The sequence below is a fragment of the Macaca nemestrina genome, chromosome 1 (genome assembly GCF_043159975.1).
Source record: "Macaca nemestrina isolate mMacNem1 chromosome 1, mMacNem.hap1, whole genome shotgun sequence".
NCBI lineage: Eukaryota > Metazoa > Chordata > Mammalia > Primates > Cercopithecidae > Macaca > Macaca nemestrina.
The window spans coordinates 61,534,119-61,561,574 of record NC_092125.1 but is presented as its reverse complement, the minus strand read 5'-3'; the positions used below and the strand labels follow the sequence as shown (position 1 = coordinate 61,561,574).

At 41.6% G+C, this 27,456-nt stretch overlaps 1 long non-coding RNA gene across 2 annotated transcripts; it reads left to right on the top strand.

Annotated features, from left to right (window-relative positions):
* The first annotated feature begins 380 nt into the window (after nt 1-380).
* LOC105484771 (uncharacterized) lies at nt 381-3,512 on the top strand. Of its 2 annotated transcripts, none has more exons than XR_011612886.1 (3): nt 381-1,683; nt 2,107-2,457; nt 2,795-3,512. It is a non-coding gene; the product is annotated as an uncharacterized lncRNA (long non-coding RNA). The 2 variants fall into 2 exon arrangements; XR_989210.2 differs by having other exon boundaries at nt 384-1,683; nt 2,120-2,457.
* The last annotated feature ends 23,944 nt before the right edge of the window (nt 3,513-27,456 follow it).

The window sequence follows — 27,456 nt, the reverse complement described above, 5'->3', positions numbered from 1 at the left end:
TAAGAGCTGTGAGCCTTGACTTAGTTGTCTCTGTATTCTTAGCTTGTGGCAGTGTCTGACACGTAGATGCTGGATAAATGTCTGCTGGGAGAATGCATGAATGAATGAATGCATGGAGGAAAAGGAAGGAGAGGGAGAGAGAGAAGATAGTGGGAAGGAAGAGAGGAAGAGATTAAAAAAAACAGGAAAAGGAGATGGAAGAAGAAGTAGAGTACAGTATAGGGTTGGAAAGAAAAAAGGCATCCCTTGATTTTATCTTATCCCCTTTGTCGTCCTGGGGACTGGAAGGCCCTTCTCAGTTCCTTTCTTTTCTCTCTTCTCCCAACAGGATAAGGACTTTGGCCAGAGCCCTGCCTATCCCCCAGGTATCCCCAAAAAGTCTTTAACCCTTAGACATAGAACTGCTCTGTCCCTTTTCTACAAAACAAACGTGTTATTTGGGCAGAAGAGGAAAGGAGAAAATTTGAAGTGGAAAAATCTTTGGTTTGGAAATTCAGCTGACTGCCCTCATTTGGAATAAAATGTCCTTCAGTCCCTGGCTGTGTGGCAGGCAGGCCCGGCCAACAGCAACACCGGATGCCGGGAGACTGGGAGGAGGCCTGGGGATTTTCAGAGGAGCCGCCAGAGTGGTATGAACTTGGAATCCAGGAAGAGAGTGATGGGGCTCATCTCCAAGGGCTGAATCCCTATCCTCTTCCTCATTTCTTCCAGACAGTGGTCAGTTGTCCCGATGTGTCAGGCAGAGCGCTATCCTGGGGGCACAGACAGGACCAGGATAGGCAAGTCCTGAGGGAGAACAGGGGCTGGGTCTGTCTCATGTCCTGAGCACCAACCTCAGCATCTGACACATGGAAGGTGCCCAAGAAACATCAGCTAGGGAAAAAAAGTAACCCTTGTCCCAAGGGGTTGACAGGAGACCCAGACTTTGCACTCAGGTTGGTCCCAGCCTAATAGTGGAGACAGAACAGATATAAAGAATGCAGCTCAATATTGGAATACCAAGTACAAATAAAAAAAAAAAAATAAACCAAGGGCTTATCTATCAGAGTAGCACAGCAGACTGGTTTGGGGCCAGTGAGGTGAATTGAGAGAACCTCTCCAAACGGACCATCCTAAGTGGACCTTTGAAGGAGCAGATGGGAATTATTTGGCTGAAGCCAGTAGGATGAGTATCAAAGTGAGGAGTTCAGACTACATAAGAACAAGAAAGGCAGGAGGCTGAGTGGGGATGGGGCAGTTCTCCAGGGCTGGAGCAAAGCACAGCTGACCCACCCTGACTGGTGTCTGCAGATGTTGTACAAGCAGTGCTTAAGTTTACAGTGGCTTGCTGGTAACCTGGGTAGCCGGGGAAAATATCACAGTATAGTTCACAGGTTGTGTCATAATCTCCCAGATACGTCATTTTCAGCCTTGGTTGTGCTTATGGGGCTAAAGGGTGGAGACCTAGATTTATAAGAGCCCAGAGACCAAACCCATTTCCACAAGAAATTGCACAGAGAAGACAAAGGGAAAAACATGGCAACAGGGAAGATGTCAGAGAGATAGGAGGCTGTGCAGAGAGGGCAGCGCAGGCTGCCAGTTGGCCTCTTTTGTTTTGTTTTGTTTTGCTTTGCAGGAGAGAGGGAGATTGGAAGCACCACTGAGAGGAGTCAGAGGAAAGTGTGAGGAGACTTGTAAAAAAAGGTATGCTGGGTGGTATGTGCTGCCTGATCCACTGTTTGTGGGTTCAGGGTTTCAGCAAAGGCCGTATAGACATTAAGGCTTCTGGAGGAGATTAATGCTAATGCTTCCTTGGACTGTGATCTTGCTGAAATAGACTTTGGAGGAAAGGAAATGATAAGGCTCCAATTTGTATCTTCCTGGCAGTAAATGTTTCTTATCCAATATCAATTCTCTCCTTTCTTACTTAATAAAACTACAATTTGTTACCCAGACAAAATAGGACCTTTCCTTTGCTCCCTTGCAGCTAGGAGTAGCCATGTGACACAGCTCTGACCACTGAGGTGTCTGCAGGAGCCCCTGGAGGGTTTAGGGGAAAGTCTGGATTTCCTGATATGTACCCAACCCTTGCTTTTTGTCATTTTCTTTTGTCTTCGTCCTGCCTAGAACATGTGATCAGGTGGCGGTCATGAGGATGAAAGTCATACGTGAAGGATGATGGAACAGAGGGACTAAAGGAGTCTGACCTGGACACCCTGATTTCCTGCTATGTGGCGTGAAAAAGAAGCCACAGTCCCATGGATTCTGTTATCAGCCACTGAGTGCAATCCTACCTGATCCCATGGTCCTCACCAAGGCTGTTGTGTGCTTAGGAAATGGAGAATGGCCCCCAAACCACAGCAGCAAAAATGAGTGGAAGGGTTGAGCATTATTTCCAGCCCTTGGTTGCTCTGGTGATTGGTGCCTGGGAGGAGCAGGACCTCCATCCAACAGACTGTACCAGCAGAGTCATAAGAGGTAGGGATTTGAAGATTCAGCCATGTGTTCTATGGCTAGACTGAAGGCTGAAGGAGGAAGAGGTAGAAGTACATTGCTACCCACCTGCTCCATCCCATGTGCAGACTCCTTCAACCCCCAACCCCAGGCTGTCACCTGCTCCTATATTCATTTTCTCTGAGGTTGGAGGAAAGAGAAAGGAGACAGCAATGGCCAGACTTCCCTGTGGTTTCCAAACTGGTTATTGTGCTCTGCTCAAGTGCTGGCTCCCCGCCCCTCTATACACACACTGGGCCCATTTTCACTGATGCCCATCCTACTCCCCAGTCATTTGCCTAACTAGCTTTTTTTTTTATAGGAAACCTCAGATGCATTGGACTTGGTCAGCAGACTTGAGTTCTATGCCCACGCCAGTCACTGACTGGCCATGACCTGAATTGGACAAGGCATGCCCACTCTAGACTTCAGGTGTTCCTTATCTGGAAAAGGAAAGGAGTGCTTTGACAGTGGTTCCCAGACACCAATTTATAAAGATTTCACTAGTCTGTGGCAAAATAATAATAATGGCTATGAATTATTGGGTATTTCCTTTGTGTGAAGTGATTTTTGTATATTAACTCATTTAATCTCATAACCACCTGGAAAAGTACATATTCTTATTAACACCTTCACATGATAGATGATAAAAATGATCAAACCAAGGCTCAGAGAGTTTAAGTAACTTACCTGAAGGTCTTCAGATGGTAAGTGGTAGAGCCTGGATTTGAACTCAGGTGTCCTGGTCCCAGAGTCCATGTACTAAATCACTACATTACAGCTGCCCATGTGATAAGGAAAGACTAAGGAGGATGACGATGATGTGCACCCATATTGATGCACACACAGACATATAATACAGTATATTTGTGTACTGTTAGTGTAAGTTTAATACTGACTTTCTGGGGAAGGACAGGGATACATATATCCTTTATGTTAAGAGTAAGAGAATAAGTCATATGTTTTACATTGAAAGGTACTTTTCTGAAACAATGACAGAAGATGAGTATTTTATTTGCTCAATTCACAAAATAAAACTTGTTGACAACCAGTTACTTTTTACAGTAGTTTACTTCCAACTTGTAATAGACCGTGAAATTAAGTCGGGAGCCCCTGGGCTAAAGGGTCTTCGAAGTCCTTTCTGGCTTAAACACTGTAAAGCCTTCAACCTCTAGGTGAGGTCACACATTCTTGGAGATGTCCTCCCAGATATCAGGCACACCATCCGGGCCCCCTGGTCAGCCTAGCAGAAGGAGAGCCATCACCCCGAGGGGACCTGTTGGTAACATGCCTGTTTAACACTGCAAGTATTTTGAGCCATAGAGAAACTTTCCTTTCCTGTCCCGCCATGGCCTCAGCTTTAGCTACACACCCCTCTGTACTTGTCTACCTCTTGGGATAAGCATAATATATAGAAAGAATCTTAGATTACTCATTACTTGGTAGAGATAATTTATTTGAAAGCACATCCCAAACATAACCTCCTTCTGCCCAGTCCTAAATCTCAGGCACCAAAGAAGGCCAAGCTCTATCCTGAGTACTATAAGTGAGAAAACCAAAGGCAAAATTATGAACTATCTTGAGGATATCTGTTCAAAGCAATTGTCCTCCACCTTATATGGATTCTCTCGGATCCTGGAGCAGATTAGAAACAACAGGTAGTATTGGGGGCAGTCCATTCGTGCTCCCTTTAAAACCAAGCTGGCAAACTCTTGTTTTGAAACTAACATAGAACAAGCAATTTGAGAGAAGGGAAATTGGTGTAGCCCAATGTTGTCATTTTTTTCTTATTAAGAGTCTCAAAGTCCCTTGTGAAGGAGGGGAACATCCAAACAGTTCGCAGCCAGGGACATTCTTAGGAAGGACAGCGGAAGCCACAGAGCTGCTTCTGCCGTGGGGTCTATATGCCTAAAACTGAGCAAAGAATTCAACTTGGTGGGCTAGACTCTGCCTCAAAAATGAACAAAAACGAAACAAGACTTCAAGTTAGCGTTTGTGGAAAGGAGGAAAAAAACCTCGTCTGCCTTTTTGTCTCACGAACACAGAAACAAACACTAATGAAGGCTCCCAATCTGGCAGAAATCTAAGGAATTAGAGAAAAAGGAACAAAAATAAAAGGACACCAGACATCCAGTTTCTCAAGCCAGATGTGACCCTGGAAACTGGTGTCATGAGGAAGAAAAACAGCTGTTAGTCATGTGATGATTCAGTGATACAATTATTTCATCATCAAAAGAGGCTTTGATAACTTCACCATTAGCAGTAAGAGTAAAAATAGAAAAAGAGGAAGGAGGAGCTTGATTTCAGCACCAGTCTGATTCATTCACTTTAAAAGACCCAGGCTTGCGGCCTGCACTGGTAATGGAATCTAGCTATTAAAAATGGTTCTATCTGGTGACGAAATTTTAAGAAATGTTGAAGTTGGCAAAGTGGATTGCTCTATTTAGCAAAATATTTTCAGCTATGGTGGTCCACTAAAACACCAAGAAAAAGAACAAAAGAAACAGAAATCTACTGGATAGAGTTTGCATGAAATCCACAATCCTGCAGTTTCAAAGGAGCGGGAATATATTGCAAATCAATGTCGGACATTTGCATTTTTCTGAGCTTTTTGTGGAATGGAGTGTTGGGGAGGGACTTTCTGCTTTTTATGGGTGGATCCAGTGAAATTATTGCTGGTCCTGATTAGAGGCCCATGGTTTCAATAATCTAGCATTCTCCCAACTGTGTCTTTAGCCTCTCTTTCTTTCTCTTCGGCCTACAAACAGGCTACAGAAAGTGCTGTCTGGGCTACATGCTTAGATGATCCCATCCTGAATACAACTTTCCATTGACTGGGGTCCCTTTCTAGCTATGGCTCTAGCAATCAGCTCTTCTTCCCAGACAAGTTGTTTGGGAGAGAAGTCCGCATGCTACCCTGTTAGAACTGCCATATAAAATACAGGATGCCCATTGAACTTTAATTTCAGATAAATGACAAATAGTTGATGTATGTCCCATGCAATATTTGGGACATACTTATTATACTAAAAATTTATTCACTATTTATTTGAAATTCAAATGTCAGATGAATTGAAATTTAAGTGAACATCCTGTATTTTTATTTGCTAAATCTGACAATCTGACTCCTAGTATTCCTTCCTCACTTTCTATTTGTTGCTCAGCCCATGGAAACCTGGTTTTTACCTCCACCTCCCACTGAGACTGCTCTCCCCAGCCTCCCCAAGGACCTCTTACTGATCGAATTCACAGGACACGTTTCCACACTCCATGGCAGGGGCCTCTCTGGAAGACTCTGCAGGCACTGCTGGCATCTCTGTCCTGGTGAAGCTGTCTTCCCTTTTGGCTTCCATGATGCATTGCACTGCTTGTTTTCTCCACCTTTCTCTGACTGCTCCTTCCCTGTTTCCTTCACCAGCTGCGCTTCTTAAGCCCCCTCTTACATGTTCAGTGCTACCCAGGGCTCTGCCCTTTGGCCTTCGGCACTCTCTATACACAGAGCTGGATTTGCTGCCATATTTCTCTCCCCACTCAGCCCTACTGGCCTCAGCTGCCCAGAGCAGCTCTGGCCTCCTCATCCATCATGCTGGCTGCAAGCCACCAGAGTATGTCTCGCAGAGAAACCTTTCTGCCCTAGGCCTCCAAGGAGGGCTCAGCTATCAGAGAAGAGGGTCGTTTTCCAAAGGGTCAGAGCACAGGACCCTCCAAGATTGATGGGTTACGAATTATGGATGTCGCATCTGCCAGTCCCCATGCTCCAGAACCAGAGAGGATGTCCCTGCCTTCCGTCCCTGAGTTGGCCTCTGTAGCATCCCTGTAGCAAGTGCTTACTAGATGCGTTCCTGTATTGCTTTTTCACATTTGTTGTCTTTTTGATGATCTTTATTTCTATGCACACACATACACGCGCCAGCACATCCTATCTGGTTGGGAGCTCTCTGAACCCTCCTCCATCACACTGTGCCCTGCTAGAGGGCAAGGACTGAAATGCCCCAGGGGGAGTGTTTGGTACACAGGTGTGACTATAAGGATTGAGCTGGACACGACATCTTAACTGACATGGAAAAAGTGTTCAACAAAGTCCAACATCCTCTCTCTTTTTTTTTTTTTTTTTTGAGACAGAGTTTTGCTCTTGTTGCCCAGGCTGGAGTGCAATGGTGCTATCTCGGCTCACTGCAACCTCCGCCTCCCAGATTCAAACTATTCTTCTGCCTCAGCCTCTCAAGTAGCTGGGATTACAGGTATACGCCACCTCCCAGCTAATTTTGTATTTTTAGTAGAGATGGGGTTTCACCATATTGATCAGGTTGGTCTCAAACTCCTGGCCTTAGGTGATCTGCCGGCCTCAGCCTCCCAAAGTTTTGGGATTACAGGCATGAGCCATCGCGCCCAGCCCCAACATCCTTTCTTGATAAAAACTCACAATAGTTTAGGGACAGAAGGAAAGTTCCTCAACATAATAAAGACCACATAAGAAAAATCCACATCTAACATTTTAATAAATGTGGGAAAACTGAAAGCCTTTCCTCTAGGATCGAGGACAAGGTAAGGATGCCTACTCTCTCCCTTTCTATTCAACATAGTACTGGGAGTACTTGCAAGAGCAATCAGATGAGAAAAGGAAGAAAAGGCATCCAAATTGGAAAGAAGCAAAATTATCTTTATTTTCAGATGACATGATCCTATATGTAAATATCCCCAAAGATTTTTTTTAAAACCTGTCAGAACTTATAAATGAATTCAGTAAAGTTCCAGGATACAAAATCAACATACAAAAATCAGTAACATTTTTAAGATTTAGAAGAGGTTACCTAGGTATTTTATCAGAAAGAGCTCATGAACTATGGAAAAACCTGTGATTTTTGTAGCTTCAGTAAAACTTCAGTTTCCATGAATTGTTATGAAAAGTCAAACGAGGCCAGGTGCGGAGGCTCAAGCCTGTAATCCCAGCACTTTGGGAAACCAAGGCAGGAGGATCACTTGAGGGCGGGAGTTCGAGATCAGCCTGGCCAACATGGTGAAACCCCATCTCTACTAAAACTACAAAAATTAGCTTGGTGTGGTGGCATTTGCCTGTAGTCCCAGCTACTTGGGAGGCTAAGGCAGGAGAATCATTTGAACCCGGGAGGCAGAAGTTGCAGTGAGCTGAGATAGTGCCACTGCACTCCAGCCTGGATGACAGAGTGAGACTTGTCTCAAAACAAAACAAAACAAAATCAAAAACAACAACAACAAAAACCAAAAATCAGACACACAACGGTTTTTAACCTTTTTTTTTTTTTTTTCCAGACAAAGTCTTACTCTCTCGCCCAGGCTGGAGTGCAGTGGCATGATCTCAGCTCACTGCAACCTTTGCCTCCCGGGTTCAAGCAGTTCTCCTGCCTCAGCCTCCTGAGTAGCTGGGACTACAGGCGTGTGCCACCACACCCAGCTAACTTTTGTATTTTTAGTAGAGATGTGGTTTCACCATGTTGCCCAGGCTGGTCTCAAACTCCCAACCTCAAGTCATACGCCCACCTCGGCCTCCCAAAGTACTGGGATTACAGGCGTGAGCCACTGCGCCCAGCTGATTTTTATCCATTTTTAAAGTTGTAAGTGCTTTTGTACAAAATACTTTGGCAGTGATCTCAGGAGTTGTTTATGTTGATTTGCTAGAAGGAGATACAGAATGCCAGGCTAGATTCAAAACTCCAGAGGATCTCAAGCAATAATAAGTGCACTTACAGAAATTAAAAAGAAACACTGCTGGAAACTCGAGGGCTTTTCTGGTGATCACAAAGATACTGGCAGATTTTTGTTGATAGATAGGCCAAATGTAATCAGCTAGGGAAAAGAAAGAGGTACTAAAAGTTAATCACCAAAGCCAAAAAGATTAAACTGGTAAAGACTCGACAAGCAAGTAAACACATTAAATTTTCTGAATATGACTGAAAACAAATTATAGTTCACCTCTTAATACTTCACTGGGTATTTGAGCTGTTCTAAGGGATCCACTTTCATTTTGGTAGTACTGTATAATAAATGTTTTCCTAAAACCTACAGTTAATGTAAAAAATGTCTTTGTTCCTCAACTTGTAATGACATAAGTACACTGCATACCACAATTTTTCATTGAACATTTTATTTGCTGAAATTATATAAGTCAACTTCAGGTGATTTAGAAAATAAGTGTGTTTCAAACATTTTTTTAAAAATCAGTAGCTTTTTTTTTTTTTTTTTGAGATAGAGTCTTACTCTGTCATCCAGGCTGGAGTGCAGTGGTGCGATCTCCGCTCGCTGGAACCTCCGCCTCCCGGGTTCATGCAATTCTCCTGTCTCAGCCCCCCAAGTAGCTGAGATTACAGGCACGCACCACCACACCTGGCTAATTTTTGTATTTTTTTGGTAGACACACGGTTTCACCATGTTGGCCAGACCGGTCTTGAACTCCTGACCTCAGGTGATCCACCCACCTCAGCCTCCCAAAGTGCTGGGATTACAGGCATGAGCTGGCCCCAATTAGTAGCATTTTTATACATGAATAATGACCTAGCTGAAAAAGAAATAAGAAACACAATCTTATTTGTGATAATATCAAAAATAAAATAAAATACTTGGGAGAAATAAACTTAACAAGGAGATGAAAGATCTGCACATTGAAAACTATAAAGCATCAATAAAAGAAACTGAAAAAGATACAAACAAATGGAAAGATATTCAGTGCTGATGGATCAGAAGAATTAATATTGTTAAAATGTCTCTATTATCTGAAGCAATATACAGACTCGACACAATTCCTATCAAAATCCCAATGACATTCTTCATAGAAATAGAAAAAAAAAAATCCTACAATTCATACAGAACCACAAAAGACCCCAAGTAGCCAAAACAATTCTAAGAAAGAAATACAAATAGAAACCTTCCATTTATTATTCAGGGCTGGATTTGTATCTGGCCCTATTGGCACGTTTAGGTAAAGAAACTTCTTCCAGTAACTTCTTAATGTGTGCTTCCAAACTACTTTTTGTGTTAAATTATTACAGTTTCTGAAAGAAAACTGTTAATGATTAGCCATTCTGAAGGCATTCTGAAGCATTACACTTCTTGATTTAACTTTAAAATATAGTAAAAGTTAAAAATTTAAAAGTATAGTAAAAAATTACTATATTACAAAACCATAGTAAACAAAACAGTATGATACTGGCAGAAAAACGGACATGTAGGCCAGTGGAACAGAAGAGACACCCCAAAAATAATTTCAAACATATATGGTCAACTCATTTTTGTCAAGGGCACCAACAGGACAAAATGGGGCAAGGACGGTCTTCTCAATAAATGATGCCAGGAAAACTGGATTTCCACATGCAAAAGAATGACACTGGACCCTTATCTCACACCATATGCAAAAATAAACTCAAAACAGATTTTTTTTAAAAACCTAAATGCAAGATCTGAAACTATAAAACTCCTAGAAGAAAACATGGAGGAAAAGCTCCTGGACATCGGCCTTGGCAGTAATTTTTTTCCTTTTTCTTTTTTCTCTTTGGTAGAGATGGGGTCTCATTATGTTGCCCAGGCTGATCTCGAACCTCTGGACTCAAGTGATCCTCCCGCCTCACATCCCAAAGTGCTGGAATTATAGGTGTGAGCCACCACATCCAGCTGGCAATGATTTTTTGGAGATCACAGCAAAGCTCAGGCTACAAAAGCAAAAATAAATAAATGCGGCTACATCAAATTAAAAAGATTCTGCACAACAAAGGAAACAATCAACAAAACAAAATAGCAACTTACGGAGTGGGAAAAAATTTTTGCAAACCATACGTCCAATAAGGGGTTAATATTCACAATTTATAAAGTACTCATACAACTCAATTATAGAAAAACAAATAACCTAATTTTAAAATGGGCAAAGGAGGCCGGGTGCGGTGGCTCACGCCTGTAATTCCAGCACTTTGGGAGGCCGAGGCGGGCAGATCACGAGGTCAGGAGATCGAGACCATCCTGGCTAACAGGGTGAAACCCCGTCTCTACTAAAAATACAAAAAACTAGCCGGGCGAGGTGGCGGGCGCCTGTATTCCCACCTACTCAGGAGGCTGAGGCAGGAGAATGGCGTAAACCCGGGAGGCGGAGCTTGCAGTGAGCCGAGATCGCGCCACTGCACTCCAGCCTGGGTGACAGAGCGAGACTCCGTCTCAAAAAAATAAATAAAAAATAAAAATAAATAAATAAATAAAATGGGCAAAGGACCTGAATAGACATTTCTCCAAAGAGGATATAAAAATGGCCAACAGATATATGAAAATGTGCTTGACATCATCAGGAAAATATGAATCAAAACCACTATGAGATATTATTTCAGACCCTTTAGGATGGCTATTATCAAAAAGTCATAGGATAACAAACGGTGGGGGTGTGGAGAAAACGGAACTCTTGTACATTGTTGGTGGGAATGTAGATTTGGTGCAGCCATCATGGACAACAGTATGGAGGTTTCTAGAACTCCAGAACTACCAGAAGACCCAGCAATCTGTGTTCTGTGACTATACCCCCCAAAAATGAAAAACCACCTTTTAAAAATACCTGCACTCCTATGTTCATTGCAACATTCTTCACAATAACCAAGATATGGAACCACCCAAGTGTTGATGGAGGAATGAATTTTAAAAACTGTGGCATTTGTATACAATGGAATATTATTCAGCCTTTAAAAAGAAGGTCCTGTCATTTGGCACAACATGGATTAACCTGGAAGACATTATGCTCAATGAAATGCGTCAGACACGGAAAAAAAATAGTGCATGATGTCACTTACATGTGGAATCTAAAAACAAAGTCAAATGTGCAGATGCAGATAATAAAACAGTGTTACTGGGATGGAAGCAGGCGGGGTAGGAGTGGGAGGAAGAAATGGGAAGATGTAGGTCAGAGGATACAATGTAACAGGTGTGTGGAGAGATCTAATATACCATGATGGCTGTAGGTCATAAAATTGCACTGTACTTGGGATTCCTGCTAAATGACTAGATTTTAGCTGCTCTTACCACAAAAGCAACAAAAATGGGTAACTATGTGGGAAGATGACAGAGATGTTCATTTGCTTTGCTATAGTAAATATTTCACTATCTATGTGTATCCCATAACATCATGTTGTATACCTTAAATATACACAGCACTATTCACAATAGCAAAGACTTGGAATCAATCCAAATGTCCATCAGTGACAGACTGGATTAAGAAAATGTGGCACATTTACACCATGGAATACTATGCAGCCATAAAAAAAGGATGAGTTCATGTCCTTTGTAGGGACATGGATGCAGCTGGAAACCATCATTCTCAGCAAACTATCGCAAGAACAGAAAACCAGACACCGCATGTTCTCACTCATAGGTGGGAATTGAACAATGAGATCACTTGGACACGGGAAGGGGAACATCACACGCCGGGGCCTATTGTGGGGAGCGGGGAGGGAGGAGGGATGGCATTGGGAGTTATACCTGATGTAAATGACGAGTTGATGGGTGCAGCATACCAACATGACACATGTATACATATGTAACAAACCTGCACGTTGCACGTAGGGTGCACATGTACCCTAGAACTTAAAGTATAATAAAAATAAATAAATAAAATAAAATAAATAGGATTGAGCTGGGAAAGAGGAGAAGTTTTTCTGAGAGAAGAACCAGGAGGCAGAATATTAAAAAGTGATGATAAATGTACTCCATGTGTTCACAAAGGTAGAAGAATGTATGAGCATGATAAGGGAGAGGATGTCCTCAACCCATGGCGCTCTGATGCCCTTTATCCAGCGAACTGCAGGAACTGACTCTTGAGGAGGTTGGTCCTCCGAATTGTCCGATTCAATAGATATTTTTCAGTGCTTACCAGTTTGAACCCCTCTGATGCATTGGACCCTGTCGGCCCCTCTTCTCTGCTGCTGTCGTTGTTGCTTAAAAATAATTTCATTGTATAGCTGATGGCAATAGTTCTCAGTGATGCGGTCATGGTACATTTTAGCAGAGGTGGGTGATGAGATAAAAACAGACAATCAGTAAGTAACACGGCTGGCAAGTTGTTATAAATATTTAAAAGTGAATAAAGCAAGGAAAGGTGATAGAGTGTTTTTCGTAACTTGACATTTGAACGGAGACCCAAATGAAGTTAGGGAGAAACCCATGGGGACTGCCTAGGGAAGAGTGCTCCAGAGAAAGGGGACAGCACGTGCAAATGAACGAGGAAGTGTGCAAGCAGTTCAGGGTGGTGAAATCAGAATCCTGGGAGGGGTGGGGATTAAGAGATGAAGTCAGAGAATTAATAGAAGTAAGTGATCATGAGTGGCCTTTCCAGCCACATCTGGCATCCAATCAAACCTTAACAGGCATACAAAGAGGCAAGAAAATATGACCCAGGACCAGGCCCGGTGGCTCACACCTGTAATCCCAACACTTTGAGGGCCAAGGCGGGTAGACTGCTTGAGCTCAGGAATTCAGCCTGAGCAATATGGCAAAACCCCATCTCTACAAAAAAATACAAAAATTAGCCGGGCATGGCGGTGCGCACCTGTAGTCTCAGCTACTTGGGATGCTGAGGTGGGAGAATCACTTAAACCTGGGAGACAGAGGTTTCAGTGAGCCGAGATCGTACCACTGCAATCCAGCCTGGGAGACAGAGCGAGACTCTGTCTGAAAGCAAAACAAAACAAAACAAAAAGAAAATATGACCCAGAATAAGAAGAAAAATAAAGTGATTGAAACAGAAATGACACAGATGCTAGAGTTATGTGGAGCAGAATATCAAAAAGTGATGATAAATATACTCCGTGTGTTCACAAAGGTGAAAGAATGTATGAGCATGATAAGGAGAGATATGGAGAACATAAAAAAGACCGAATTAAATTCTATAGATGAAAAACTACTGGCTGAGATGAAGAGCATCTTAGACACTCCAGAAGAAAAGACTAGTAAACTTCAAGATATACCAGTAGAAACAATTCAAAATGTAATGCCGAGAAGAAGTCTGGAAAAAAGAAACCAACAAAGCATCAGTAAGCTGAGGAACAACATCAGACGGCCTAATATACATGCCATCAGAGTCCAGAAGAGGGAGCCGAAAAAATAGTTAGAGAAAGAATGACTAAAACTTTTCTGAATTTGACAAAACAATAAACCTGCAGATCCAAGAAGCTCAATGAACCCCCAAGCAGAAAAAAAAAACATGAAGAAAACTATATCAAAACACATCATAATCGAATTTTAAGAACTAGTGTTAAAAAGAATGTCCAAAAGCAATAAGAGAAAATCAACAGCAGAACTTTAAGAAGCATTAAAGGAAGGTTTTTTTGCACAAAAGGAAAATGATACTAAATGGACATTTGGATTTATGCCAAAAAAATAAAAGAAATTTCTGGAAATGGTAAATATGCAGATAAATATAAAAAATCAATTGATATATCTAAAAGGGATAATTTATTGTTTAAGACAAAAATAATAGTAATGCATTGTGAGGTTTACAGCATCTATAGAAACAAAATGTAGGGCAACAATAGCACAAAATCTGGGACAGCAGAAATAGAAATATACTGTTGTAAGGAGCTTATATTTTACATGAAGTGGTGAAATATCACTTGAAAGTAGACTATATAAGTTAAAGGTGTGTACTATAAACTCTAAAGCAACAAATGAAGAAAATGAAACAAGGAGGTATTGCTAATATGCTAATAAAGAAGATAAAGTAGAATCATAGAAATAATTAACCAACAAGAAGAACAAAAAAGGAAAAAGTGAATTAGGAAAAGATGGAACAAATAGGAAACAATTAACAGGATAATAGATTTAAGCCCAGCTATATTAATAATCACATAAAAAGTAGTTAGTATTAACACTCTAATCAAAAGACACAGATTGTCAGATTGGAGTTTTTTTTTTTTTTTTTTTGGTGAGATGGAGTCTCCCTCTGTCTCCCAGGCTGGAGTGCGGTGGTGAGAGCTCAGCCCACTGCAACCTCCGCCTCCCAGATTCCAGCGATTCTCCCATCTCAGCCTCCCAAGAAGCTGGGATTACAGGTGTGTGCCACCATGTCCGGCTAATTTTTTGTATTTTTAGTAGAGATGGAGTTTCACCATGTTGGTCAGGCTGGTCTTGAACTCCTGACCTCGAGTGATCTGCCCACCTTGGCCTCCCAAAATGCTAGGATTACAGGCATGAGCCACCGCACCTGGTCCATGGAACTTTTTTTAAGAAAAGCAAGACCCAATTATTTTCTGTCTCTAAGATACCCAAGTTAAATATAAAGGCAAAGACAAACCTGGGTACAGTGGCTCAAGCCTGCAGTCTCTGCTACTCAGGAGGCTGAGGCAGGAGGATCCCTTAAGCCCAGGAGTTCAAGGCCAGTCTGAGCAACACAATGAGATCTTCAACTCCTAAATAAATAAAATAAAAGCAAAGGCAGATTAAAAATAAAAGGATAGAAATGATATACCATGCTAATACTAATCAAAGTTGTAATGACTATGCTAATATCAGACAAAGTAGATTTCAGAACAGGAGATATCACTAGGAATAATGAGAGTCATTTCATGATGATAAAGGTGTCAATTCTTCAAGATAATGTAATAATCCAAAAATATTTATGCACATAATAGCATAGCTTCAAAATACATGAAGGAAAATCTGAGAGAAATATAAGAAAAAATAGACAAATCCACAGTTATAGTTGGAGATTTCATCATTTCTATTTCAATAATTGATAAAACTAATAGACAGAAAATAGCCAGGATATTGTAGACTTGAACAGCCCTACTAACCTATTGGACCTGACTGACATTTTGAGAACACTCTTCCATATAGCAACAGGATGCATATTTTTTTCTAGTGCTCCTGGAACATTTACCAAGATAGACCATCTGGGCCATAAAGTGAGTCACAATAAATTTTAAATGATTCAGATTATACAAAATATATTCTCTGGTCACAAGAGAATTTAATTAGATAATAATAGAAAGATATCTGAAAAATTCCCAAGTATTTGGAAACTAAGCAACACACTTTTTAAAAAGCCATATGTCAAAGAAAAACTCACAGGGGAAATTAGAAAATACTTTAATCTGAACAAAACATGACACATACAATTACATGGGGTATAGCTACAGTAGTGTCTAGAGGAAAATTTGTAGCATTAAACATTAATATTAGAGAGGTAATACCAGATTTATTTTCAGTGACTTCAGCTTCTACCTTGGAGAATTATGAAAAAGTACAAATTAAAGTCAAAGAAAAGAAATAAAGATAAGAGCAGAAAATAATTAAACTTTTAAAAATAGAAAAAAATTAATGGACCCAAAAGTTAACTCATGGAGAAAATTAATAAAATGATAAATCTCTGGCCAGATTGATTAGGGGAAAAATAGAGAAGACACAAATGATCAATATCAATAGTGAGAAAGAAGGCAGCACCATAGATCCTACAGACCTTAAAATGGCAATAAGGGAATATTGTAACAACTTTATGGCAATAAATTCAACAATTTGGTCTTAACCAATGCAATAAGACAAGAAAAACAAACAGATGCATACAGATTGGAAAGAAGGTAGTGGTAGTAAAACTGTCTGTATTTTCAGATGACATGATCTTCTATGTAGAAAATCCTAGGGAATCTACAAAAAAGAATACTAGAGCTTTTGAGTGAGTTTAACAAGATTGCTTGATAGAAGGTAAAATCAAGTGTATTTGTATATACTAACAATAAACAACTGGACATTGAAATGTTTTAAGTACCATTTTTAACAACATCAAAAATAGAAAATAGAATAAATTTGATAAAAGATGTGCAAGACTTTTACACTGAAAAGCATAAAACATTGTTGACAGAGCTCAAAGAGGGCCTAAACAAATGGAGAAATATTTGTGGATCTGAAGAGTCAATACTGTTTTTTGTTTTTTGTTTTTGTTTTTGTTTTTGAGATGGAGTCTCGCTCTGTCACCCAGACTGGAGTGCCATAGCACAATCATGGCTCATGGCAAGCTCCGCCTCCCAGGTTCAAACCATTCTCCTGCCTCAGCCTCCCTAATAGCTGGGACTATAGGCGCCTGCCACCACACCCGGCTAATTTTTTGTAATTTTAGTAGAGATGGGGTTTCACCTTGTTAGCCAGGACGGTCTCAATCTCCTGACCTTGTGATCCACCCACCTTGGCCTCCCAAAATGCTGGGATTACAGGTGTGTGACACCGCACCCGGCCAAAGAGTCAATATTGTTAAGATATCATTTCTCCCCATATTGACCTACAATATTACACAATCCCAATCAAAATCCCAGTAATCTTTTTGTAGATATTTGTATGTAAAAGGAAAAGACCTAGACTAGTCAAAATAGTTGGGAAAAACAAGAACTAAGAAGACTTACACTACCTAATTTCAAGATTAATTATAAAGCCACAATAAGCAAGACAGTGTGGTATTTGCATTAAAATAGGCATATAAATCAATGGAACAGAACCCAGAAATAGAGCCATATGTACAGTCAATTGATTTTCAAAAAAGACACCTAAATGACTGAATGAGGAAAAGGAATCTTTTCAACAAATGGAGCTGGAACCATTGGATAACTAAACGAAAAAAAAAATTATTTCATATCATATACAGAATCAACTCAAAATGGGTCATAGACCTTAATATAATAGCTAATATATAAACTTGTAGAAGAAAACAAAGGAGAAAATCTTAGTGACCTTAGCTTAAGCAAGCAGAAGCAGCACAAACTATAAAGGGGAAAACTTGGGTCGGGCATGGTGGCTCACACCTGTAATCTCAGCATTTTGGGAAACCAAAGTGGGAGAATTACTTGAGACTAGGAGTTCAAGACTATCCCGGGCAATATATTGAGACCCCCATATCTACACACACACACACATAACAATTAGCCAGGTGTGATGGTGCACACCTATAGTCCTGGCTACTTGGGAGGTTGAGGCGGGAGAATCTCTTGAGCCCAGGAGTTCGAGGTCACAGTGAGCTATGATCACACCACTGCACTCCAGCCTGGGTGACAGAGCGAGACCTTGTCTCTAAAAAATAAATGAATAAACATTTTTTTAAAAATTTAATTTAAAGATCAGTATATTGGACATCATTGAAATTGTATTAGTCGCCTATTGATGTCACAAATTATACAAACGTAGTGGCTTTTAAAAACCTCATAAATTTATTAACTTATAGGTCTATAGGTCAGAAGTCTGACATATAGCTCCCTGTACTAAAAGTCAAGGTGTTAGCAGGGCCAAATTCCTTTCTAGAGGCTATAGGGGAGAATCTATGCCCTCGCCTTTTCCAGTTTCTATAGGCTTCCTACATTCCTTGGCTGTGACCCTCTTCCTTCCTCTTCAAAGCCAACAATGGCTAGTTGAGCCCTTCTCATATTGCATCATTCTGACCTTCTCTTCCTCCTTCTTCTTTTGTTTTTCAGGACATTTGTGACTAGTTTGGGCCCACGCAGATCATCCAGGATAATCTCTCTATTTTAAAGTCAACAGATTAACAATCTTAATTCCATCTGCAATCTTAATTCCTCTTTGCCATGAAAGGTAATATATTCACAAGTCCCAGAGATTCGGTTGTAGAAATATTTGGGGTGGGGCATTATTCTGTTAAGAAGAAAATTTAAAATTTCTGCTCTTCAAATGACATTGTTAACAAAATTAAAAAGCAAGCTGCAGACTTGGAGAAAAGATTTGCAAAACATATATTGAAAAAAGACTTGTATCTAGAAAATACAAAGAACCCTTAAAACTCAATAAGAAGACAAACAACCCAATTAAAAGATGGGAAAAGATTTGAAGAAACAACTCACCAAAGAAGATATATGGATGGCAAATAAGCACACGAGAAGATGCTCAGTATCATCAGCCAATAGGCAAATGCATTTAAAATCACAAAGAGATACTACTACACACCCTAGAACCAGAAATACCATTTGACACAGCAATCCCATTACTGGGTATATACCCAAAAGATCATAAATCATTCTACTATAAGGACACACGCACATGTATGTTTATTGCAGCACTATTTACAATAGCAAAGACTCAGAACCAACCCAAATGCCCAACAGTGATAGACTGGATAAGGAAAATGTGGCACATATACACCATTGAATACTATGCAGCCATAAAAAAGGGTGAGTTCATGTCCTTTGCAGGGACATGGATAAAGCTGGAAGCCATCATTCTCAGCAAACTAACACAGGAACAGAAAACCAAGCACCGCATGTTCTCATTCATAAGTGGGAGCTGCACAATGAGAACACATGGATACAGGGACGGGAACAACACACACTGGGGCCTGTCGGGGGGTGGGGGTCAAGGGGAAGGAGAGCATTAAGACAAATACCTAATGCATATGGGCTTAAAACCTAGATGATGGGTTGATAGGTGCAACAAACCACCATGGCACATGTATACCTATGTAACAAACCTGCACTTTCTGCACATATATCTGGAACTTAAAGTAAAATTAATTTTTTTAAAGTAAATACTGTATGAGTCCATTTATGTAAAATTCCAGATGATTAAATTATAGTAGCAGAAAACAGACAAGCAGTTGCCTGGAGATGGAGTCGGGGGGAAAAATGTGTGGTGGATTACAAAGAGGCATAATAAAATTTTTTGGGAGTAATTTATATTGTACTGGTTTTTATTGATGCATAACAGATTACTACAAATTTGTTTAAAACAACACACAATTGTCATCTCAAAATTACTAGGGGTCAGCAATCTAGGCATGGCTTAGCGGGGTGCTCTGCTCTAGGGTTCCTCACAAGGCTGCCAACTCATCTCAGCGCGTTCCTGGGGAAGGATCTGCTTCCAAGGTCACATGATGGTTGGCAGGGTGCAGTTCCGTGTGGGTTGTTGGACTGAGAGCCTCAGTTTCTCACTGGCTATTGGCCAGGGGCCATGCTCACTTCTTTGCCATGTGGGCATCCCCACAGGGCAGCTCACAGCATGCAGCTTGCTTCGTCAAAGCCAGCAAGGGAGAGAGTCTACTGGCAAGATGCAAACTTCACTCTTACATAACACAATCACAGCAGTGATTTATTCTTTTGGTTAGAAAAAAGCCATGGGTCCTGCCCACACAATGGGGTTCACAGGGCATGGATACCAGGTGGAGGGGGGGACAACTGGGGGTCCTCTTATAGTCTGTCTCTCAGAGGTATGGTCATTTACATGATTGTACTGATGATTTTATAGGTATATATTAACGTCAACATTTATCAAATTGTGCATGTTAAAAATGTGCAGTTTTTGTCTGTCAATTATACTTCAACACAGTTGTAAAAAGCTAAGAAACAGGACGAACATGGCGGCTCACACCTGTAATCCCAGCACTTTGGGAGGCCGAGGTGGGTGGATCACTTGAGATCACGAGTTCGAGACCAGCCTGACCAATGTATAGTGATACACCATCTCTACTAAAAAATATAAAAATTAGCTGGGCATGGTGGCGGATGCCTGTAGTCCCAGCTACTTGGGAAACTGAGGAAGGAGATTTGCTTGAACTGGGGAGGCAGAGGTTGCAGTGAGCTGAGATTGCACAATTGCACTCCAGCCTGGGTGACAGAGTGAGACTCCTAAGAAACAAAAAGCTTGACAAACTGATTATAGAATAATATGGAAATGCAAACAGCCAAAGCTAGCCATGACAGAGGAAGGGAGTTTTGCCCTATCAAATATGAAGACTTGTTATAAAACGATTTTTGTAGTTAAGAATGTGGTATTCATACAGGGGTAGACAAACAGTCAAGCAGAACAGATTAGAGAACCCAGAAACAGAGCCACACATATGTGGAAACTTGATAAACAACAGAGATGGCATTCTTAAACCAACGGGGAAAGGATGGACTTCTAAATAAATGAGGCAGCGACAATTGGGTATCCATATGGAAAAAAATAAAATTAGATATTTACCTCATAGCATTCACAAAAATAAATTTCAGGTGGAGTGGACACCTAAATGTTTCAAAAGCAAAACTTTAAACTTTTAGAAGAAAATATGGATTTATCTTTATGCCTTTTGTGTAGGGAATACATTTTTAAACAATATATGGAAAATGTAAGTTATAAAAGAGCAATCAATTTGACTGACTTAAAATTATAATCTTCTGTACAACAAATTACCATCTACTAAATGAAAAGACAAGCCACATAAGAGGGAAAATTATTTGCAACTGAATAAAAGATTTGTACTCATATAAAAAACTATTCAGAATCAGCTGGGCATGGTGGCTCACACCTGTAATCCCAGAACTTTGGGAGGCTGAGGTGGGCAGATCACGAGGTCAGGAGATTGAGACCATCCTGGCTAACACGGTGAAACCCCATCTCTACTAAAAATACAAAAAAAAAAAAAAAAAATTATCCAGGCGTGGTGGCGGGTGCCTGTAGTCCCAGCTACTAGAGAGGCTGAGGCAGGAGAATGGCGTGAACCTGGGAGGCGGAGCTTGCAGTGAGCCAAGATCATGCCACTGCACTCCAACCTGGGCGACAGAGTGAGACTCCATCTCAAAAAAACAAAAAACAAAAAACAAAAAAAAACCACAACCTATTCAGAATCAGTAAGAAAAGCATACATCCAGTAGACAAACTGACAAATAATATAAACAAGTGATTCACAAAAGAGAAAACTCCAAATCCTGTATATTAGCAGAAAGATTCTTAAATTTACTATTAATCAGGAGCATGTAACTCAGAATATTAATGAGTCTTTATACTCATCATACTGAAAAATTTTTAAAGTCTGACAGTACTGGACACTGGGAAGAAAGTGAAAAAATATGAACTCATTCACCCCTGGTTGGAATGTAAACTGGTAAAACCATTTTGGAAGAGAAATTTGGCTCTATCTAATAAAGCTGAAGATGCACACAGCTTATTCTTCTGTTAGATAGATATTTTAAAGAAAATCATACAATTGCATAAGGAGACAAAAAATGTTTATTTCAAATGCTTTTAATAGTGAAAAATTGTAAAACTAAAAGTTCACCAACAAGAATGTAATTATATTGAGGTATATTCATACAATATTATACTGTACAGCAATGTAAAAGAATAAGCTAAAGCTATACATTGAAATATGGATAAAGCGCAAAAAGAATCCAAGTCCTGGTTCCATCGCTCATGAGCTGTGTGACCTTGGACAAGTCACTAAACTTCTTTGTGCCTCAGTTTCCACACCTATGAACAGAGATTATAATTATACAACTTCCTACAGAGGCTGTGAAGATTACACAAGCTCAGTTTAAAGTGTCTACAATGCCTAGTACCTAGTAAGCACCAAGAGCATTAGCAATTATTATTTCTTAAAAAAATCTGAGTAACTATTTCAAAATACAATTTTATTTTATTTTATTTTATTTTTGAGACGGAGTCTCCCTCTATCACCCAGACTGGAGTGCATTGGCACGATCTTGGCTCACTGCAACCTCTGCCTGCTGGGTTCAATCTATTAATTATACTACCTCAGCCTCCCAAGTAGCTGGGACTACAGGCAGGCGCCACCATGCCGGGCTAATTTTTGTATTTTTAGTAGAGACAGGGTTTCACCATGTTGGCCAGGCTAGTCTGGAACGCCCAACCTCGTGATCTACCCACCTCGGCCTCCCAGGCATGAGCCACCACACCCAACCAAATTATAGAGATTTTTAAAAGTAGCCTTTCCCTGGCCGGGTGCAGTGGCTCACCCCTGTAATTCCAGCACTTTGGAAGGCTGAAGCGGGCGGATCACAAGGTAAGAAGATCGAGACCATCCTGGCTAACATGGTGAAACTCTGTCTCTACTAAAAATATTAAAAAAATTAGCCGGGTGTGGTGTCGGGCACCTGTAGTCTCAGCTGCTTGGGAGGCTAAGGCAGGAGAATTGCTTGAACCCAGGAGGTGGAGCTTGCAGTGAGCCGAGACTGCACCACTGCACTCCAGCCTGGGCAACAGAGCTAGACTCCGTATCAAAAAAAAAAAAAAAAAAAAAGTAGCCTTCCCCTTCCTGAAGCCATTAGGAAGGCAGAGGAAACTTGGCATCCACAGAGAGGGATGGTTTGTAATGGTGAGTCACAGCCTGAGCAGGGCAGGGCCATTCACACGGGGGAGAGTAGATTGTCATGGAGTGTGAGATGCTAAGGCATCTACATGGGTGTAAAAGGGTGGCTTGCACCTTTTACAGAGCCTCCACGGGGAGACAAGATGTCCACATACAAGAGTGGCCCATTGGAGGATATCAGAGCCCAAGCCAGATGAGGAGGCCATCAACATGGTGCAGGGGCAGTAACAGGGATGGGAAATTGGTTACTTACAGGGGAAATAGATTGAAGAAGAAAGCATTTTTCTTTTCTTTTTCTTTTTCTTTTTTTTTTTGAGACAGAGTTTTGCTCTTGTTGCCCAGGCTGGAGTGCAATGGTGTGATCTCGGCTCACTGCAACTTCTGCCTCCCAGGTTCAAGCCGTTCTCCTGCCTCAGCCTCCCAAGTGGCTGGGATCACAGGTGTGCACCATCACGCCTAGCTAATTCCTTTTTTTTTTTTTTTTTTTAGGGGGTGGTGTCTTGCTCTATCACCAGGCTGGAGTGCAGTGGCACAATCTCGGCTCACTGCAACCTCCACCTCCTGGGTTCAAGCGATTCTCCTGCCTCAGCCTCCCAAGTAGCTGGGACTACAGGCACGTACCACCACGCCCAGCTAATTTTTGTATTTTTAGTAAAGACAGGGTTTCACCATGTTGGCCAGGCTGGTCTCAAACGCCTGAGCTCAAGCAATCCACCCTGTCTTGGCCTCCCAAAATTATTGGATTACAGGCGTGAGCCACTGCACCCAGCCAAGAATGGTTTTTATGGAGGAACATTCACAATCAATTTGATAATAGGGAGCACTCCCTTTGAACCCAAATTAAGTCAAATCTTACCCTCACAAAAGAGTTCCTCTCTTATTAGTAGACCTGCATTAAAAAAAAATTTACTCGGTAATTATTACAGTTTTAATTTCATCAATAACAATTTTGCAAATTTTTAAAAATTTTTTGTTGTAAAAGTACCTATGTACTATCCTTGATTTTGCCCCCGGACCACAAACCTAAAATATTTATTATCTGACCCTTTACACAAAACAGCTGACCCCTGGTCTCAACTAACTTAAATAAATAAATGAGTAAATTCCACGGTTGATGAGAAGTGGGATATTTGAATAGTTTTGAAGTACTGCCCTGCAAGATTCTTTTTAGTTACAAAGGGAAAAGGAAAATGTTACAGTGAGAAGCCTAGCAGACACCAGTTTAAGTAATCAAAGCAAACATCTTCAGTAATGGAACAAACTGGAATTGAGCTCCACCTGCTAAGATGCAATGGGAACCCAGACCATTCCTGTGATCGTCTTTCCAAAGAGGCACAACCTGAATCTAATCAGAAGAAAACAAACAAACCCACACCAAGGGACATCTATTATATAAAATAACCGGCTTCTAATCTAAAAGTGTCAAGGTCATGTCAAGGAAAGACTGAGGAACTGTTCCAGACATAAGAGATGAAAGAGACATGGCAACCAAACGCTATACAGAATTCCAAACTGGATACTTTTGCTATAAAGGAGATCCTTGGGACAAATGGCAAAACAGGAATGGGCTCTGGGGATTAACAGGTAATACTATACCAGTGTTAATTTCCTGATTTCCATGGTTGTATTGCAGCTATGCAGCATGCACGAGAACATCCTTGTTTGTAGGACATACACATAAAATTTTTCAGGGGTGCTGGGGCATTGGTTGGCGACTTACTCTCAGCCGTTCAGGGGGAATAAAGATTTTTGTACTATACTTGCAACTTTACTACACATTTGAGATTATCTGAAAACAAACGAAATGGAAGGCTTTGACAAAGTTAGGGAGTTTTCTATTATTCTCACTTTCCTAGACTCCCTTAGAGCTAGGGATGCACACACAGTTCCAGTGAATGAAACACAAGCAGAAGAGTGCTGGAAATTTATGGTGGAAGCTTGTGCTTTTCTGACACAGACTCCACCCCTTCCTCTATCTTCCTTCTTTCTGCCCAGAACATGGACGTGATACTCAGAGGAAGAGCATTCTGGATTTTACAACACCAAGATGACAAGTATGGAGAGTAAAACCCTTACACCAAAGATGGCAGAGAGCGTGCTCAAAAGATGCTGGCTGCCCCCAAGCAAGACGACTGCCTACTGCAGAAAGCGCTGAGTGGGACTGCAGGGTGACTCAGGAGGACAGCAGGGAGGGGTCTGTCATTCCGCTGTGCAGTGTGGCCTCTTCCTCCTGCCATCATCCCTGCACCCACCCTTCATGCTGGCTATTACATAAACAAATCATAAAATAAAATATTAATTTTAAAAAAACAGAGGAAGAGAAGAAAAGAAAATTACAATGAAAACTTTAAAGTCAGGAAGAGGGCTGGGGGCAGTGGCTCACACCTGTAATTCCAGCACTTAGAAGGCCAAGGCAGGTGGATTGTGTGAGGTCAGGAGTTCAAGACTAGCCAGGCCAACATGGTGAAATTCCATCTCTACTAAAAATCAAAAATTAGCCAGGCATGGTGGTGCACACTTGTAATTCCAGCTAGTCAGGAGACTGAGGCAGGACAATGGCTTGAACCCAGGAGGCAGAGGTTACAGTGAGCCAAGATCATGCCACTGCACTCCAGCCTAGGTTCAATGAGTCAGGGGTGCTGGAGGAACATTCCTAGAGAGAAGTATTTGGTGAAGAAGCCAACCAAATTTGTGGGTTGTGGAGATAGCCATGGGTGGATATGGACGTGTGAAACAAGATGCTAACACACAACTCGTTCTTCCTCAGTTTTGAAGGAGAGTCCAAAGGCTTGGCACAAAGTGATAGGTGCAAAATGAGCCCACATTCCAGAGTTAGGGTTAAACATCTACAAAAGACACACAATTGAGATATCAAAAAACCCACTTTACAACCCTGAGCACATCTAGCACTTAAGGGTGTTAAAGGTTGAGACGGAAAGTGGGGAGTAGGTGGAGAGAGACAGAACTTGATTTCCTTGGAGAAAGATGGAGAAATGTTGTGGGGAAGAAGCCTGCCCTTCACATGAAAACAAGTGATTGGGGCTTTAAGGAACCACTTGGTCACCATAATAGAAATAAGCGACTGGAGCTGGACCCATGCCTGCAAAGGTAATGAAGGCAAGAAGCTGTGGCTGGTTGTCTGCCTGGGCACAGCCAAGTAAAGACTGCTGTGTTGGGAAGTAGCCGTAATCCCATGACAGTAGGACCAAATTGCTGATGAGAGCTCAGCAAGGGATAGTGGCCTGGAGATGCTGTTCATATAGCCTGCCTGGAGGAACAGTGGGGTCCTAAAAAGAGTCTGTATGCTGTGGACTAAAGGATGCCTAGGCGCTAAGGAGGGAGTGATGAATGGAGAGCAGGAGGAAAGGCAGGGTCAGTATCAAGGAAGTTGCCAGCAGAGGAGACCAACCCCTGTGTAAGAAACCTATGTAAGACCCAAGAGAAGAAAGTCAGCTTTAAACACTGGCCACAGCCAGAAAACTCTGTACTATCCTACAACAGTAGCAGCCAAGCAAGACCTTTCCTGCTCCTTGCATCTCCTCCCTCTCCCAGAGCAGCAGCCCCAGAAGACGAGAGGCAGCCTAGTGAGAAGGGGAGGAGGAAGAGATGCACACAGCCGGGAAACAGACGAAGTTCATCACCATCCATAATTCCCCACTGCAGCGCCTGGCCTGATGCAGACAAGGGCTGAGAGAGAGGAGAAGTTTAAATGTCCTAAGAAATTTGGAGTTTTGATTCAGTGGAAAGGAAATAACTGACGTTTCAAGAGGGAGAGGGGATATCAGCAGGACCAAAGGTCCTAAGTAGACAGAAATAGATGGGATCGATCCAATGTTTAAGTGGGGGTGGGGGGTGGGGGAGCTGCCTCAATAGGAGTAGGGGCTGTTCGTCCTCTGTAGCTGGGGATCGAGGGTGTGGATTGACTAGGGAAGTGTAGCTGGACTTACAGGCAGTTCTGAGCCTCGTTAGAGCCTAAATCTCCCATGATACGGCCTGGGCTTCTAAAGGGAGTGATTTTAACACTTGCACATTTATTCTCTAAGTAAAATCATCTTGTATTCAGGGTAGAATCAGTCCACACGGTTGTGGTTTTCCTCTGGCCACGTTTGCTTGCCTGGAATGGTACAGAATGAGCAGAGAGCTGGATCTACATAAGGTTAGGGTTTTGCTGGGAAAGTATGTTGGAGGAAGACCAGGATATGCCCAAAAGGGTGGTTATGAAGGGCCACAGAATCTATACTGGGTTGGAAAGGAAGTGAAGACAGGAGGAAAATTTCAGGGCTAGGGCAGCAAAGGTCTTAATAAGTAGGAAGAATTGTAGGTGTGATTGTAACTATAGGCAGCAATTACAGAACAACCCTAAAATGGGAGAAACAAATCTATCAACACCATTCACTCCCACTTTCCCACCCATTGACCTCTTCATTTCTGGTTATCTGTTGTTCTGACCCTCTGGTCCCTGGTGTGTCCTGTTCATCCTTCAGCAAACTAGTACAGCCGTAAACCCTCCCCCAGTTCTTGGCATTGCAACAACACTAAGAGGGTTTCCCCTCCAAGTTTCATTTCCTATTTTCCTTTGTCCTATAAATTTCCACTTCTGGACCTGTGTGCTTTTGATAAAGCTCAGTGATTTTTCAGAAGCTCAGAGGTCAGATGCGTAACTTTCCCTGACTCCAGTTGGGTAAAATGTTCTCTCTCTCATATAAGAGTTTTTCCCATGAGAGAGTTCTGGGAGACAAGAAATATCCCAACTCCTCTAGACGGGGTGTAGGAAATAATGGAAAATCTTATGCCCACAGACCCTCTGGCACCATCCTGCTAACCTGGTCAAGAGGCTGGAGCTCAAGACCTGGAAAATGCCAGGGAACTGCAGCCAGAGAACTATCCTTAGAGCACAAGGGTCCCAGAGGAACCAA